Raw genomic sequence first — 2,743 nt, 5'->3', positions numbered from 1 at the left:
AAAAAAAAAAAAAAAAACCTATTCAAAAGTGGGCGAAGGATATGAACACTTTTCAAAAGAAGACATATATGAAGCCAACAGACATATGAAAAAATGTTCATCATCACTGGTCATTAGAGAAATGCAAATCAAAACCACATTGAGATACCACCTCATGCCAGTTAGAACAGTGATCATTAAGAAATCTGGAGACAACAGATGCTGGAGAGGATGTAGAGAAATAGGAACACTTTTACACTGTTGGTGGGAGTATAAATTAGTTCACCCATTGTGGAAGACAGTGTGGTGATTCCTCAAGGACCTAGAAATAGAAATTCCATTTTACCCAGCAATCCCATTACTGGGTATACACCCAAAGGATTAGAACTCATTCTATTATAAAGACACATCCACCACATGTATGTTCACTGTGGCACTGTTTACAATAGCAATGACATTGCTACCAACCCAAATGCCCATTGATGATAGGCTGGACAAGGAAAATGTGGCACATATACACCATGGAATACTATGCAGCCATAAAAAAGGATGAATTCATGTCCTTTGTAGGGACATGGATAAATCTGGAAACCATCATTCTCAGCGAACTAACGCAACAATAGAAAATTAAACACCACATTTTCTCACTCATCGGCAAGTGTTGAACAATGAGAACACATGGACACAGGGAGGGGAGCATCACACACTGGGGTCTGTTGTGGGGGCCAAGGGAGGGACAGCAGGGGCGTCGGGAGGTCGAGGAAGAATAACATGGGGAGAAATGCCAGATGTAGGTGACCGGGGGATGGAGGCAGGAAGCCACATTGCCATGTGTATACCTATGCAACAATCCTGCATGATCTGCACATGTACCTCAGAACCTAAAGAACAATAAAAAAAAAGGGAAAGAAAGAAACCAGACTGTGGACAGAGCTTGCATTTTTTTTTTTAAGATTGCACATCATCTGTTAGACCAGTTGACAACCAATCAGCAGTTGGCACTGTAGATGAATTGCAGGGGCTATGTAACCCCAACATGCATCTAGCAAGGTTAAATTATAGTCATTGGGGACATCATAAATTAAGGAGTATTTTTAAAGAGAGAAAGCAGGTCATAGTCATATTCAAAAAGGGTGACAACCAGTACTACAGCAAAGGCAACATTAAGAGTTCTCCCACTGAAGTCCTCCACGCTATCTATCCATCCATCCAGTATTTATTGGCCATAAACCTTGAGCAAGTTGTGTTACACATAAGCAATCTCATGGAGCTTAACCATGAGTTGTGAAGACAGATGTTAAATCAAGAAATTTTTTTTTAAATGTACAAATGACTTATTTTCAGTTGCAATAGTGCTGTGAATACAGCATGTAACATAGCCAGATCACAAGACTCAAACTGACCTAGGATGAGGTGGTGCAACAGTCAAAGAATCCTTCCCTGAAAAAGTAATTTTTTAAATGGTGATATCACTGAAGAGGTGTCTTTAAAAAAAAACGTAAGACCATTTTAGTACTTAGCTTGTTCCTCAGAGTGCAGAGATGAATAAGACCGGCCCTCTCTTGAAAACATTAAAGAGATGCAAATCTGTAGGACTGAAGACAAATTTTGTCTTCCTCACAACTTTGCCGTGGAAAAGGAAAAGTAGCTAGTGCCACTGGCTTTGTTATCATGACAAGAGGATTTACAGATGGACTGCATACATACGTTTGTACAGTTTTTTTCCCATTCCTCAAAGAATATATCCTAGGAAATGCTGGCTTTAGCTGAATTCCTAGCATCAGGTCAACTAAGTTTCATACTCTGCTTAAGACCTGAGATGATGCTGAGGTGAGAGGTCACCAGGGAACATCAGAAGCAGGAGCTGGAGTTCTGTTGCCACATCTGGAGTTTGGCCACCACAGTCCCCAAGCATTAATCCCCATTACTGGAGGCTTAGCATGGATGTAGCATTTGTCCCCAGCAGACTGAATTTAGAGACATTTGAAGTTCTTTGTTTCATTTTCACAGTATTCAAAATAAATAGCTTTGGCACTGCTTTGAACTAATTTCCTAGGGAGTTTTAAAAAGAGAGAAATTGACTTTTCTTTGATTCATCACTCAATTAAAAAATAACATTTGGGTTTGGCTCGAGAGTTCAAAAAATTAGTATTCAATTTTTTCAGTGGTTGATTTACTCAGTTCAGTTCAAATTCCTTTAGTTGGCGTGACCTATAAGAAACTACAGAAGACACTCTGGCTGCTTAGGATTTATCCAAACTTCCCAACTCCCTCCTAAGCCTGGTTTTACAAGCCAGGGGAATGGGAAAATGGTCCTTCTTTGAACATATGAGAACAGTGACTTCTACTAATTGATATAAAGAAATCAAATTGTGAACTCTTAAGCTGGGAATCAAAGAAAACTTTCTTAACATGATTTTTAAAGTGTATATCAGACACAAACAGCAAACATACATAATGGTGAAACACTAAAGATACCCTTATTAAAATTAGGGACAAAAGAGATGCCACTGTTGCTGCTATCATTGAGATTTGTTTGGGAGGTCCTAGCCAATGCAGTAAGACAAGAAAAAGAAACAGTGAATAATTATTGGAAAGGAAATGACAAAGTTATTATTAATCATAGTCAATATTATCTTCCTGCAATATCCAAGGAAATCAACTGAAAAAACTATTTGAACTAATAAAGAAGTTCAACTCCCTTCCTTGTTGCCTGCTAAACTCTCCACTCCTTAAAACTCAAAAAAAAAAAAAAAAAAAAAAA

This window comes from Cebus imitator, unplaced genomic scaffold, assembly GCF_001604975.1.
Source record: "Cebus imitator isolate Cc_AM_T3 unplaced genomic scaffold, Cebus_imitator-1.0 Scaffold291, whole genome shotgun sequence".
Classification (NCBI taxonomy): domain Eukaryota; kingdom Metazoa; phylum Chordata; class Mammalia; order Primates; family Cebidae; genus Cebus; species Cebus imitator.
This window is presented reverse-complemented; position numbering follows the sequence as displayed.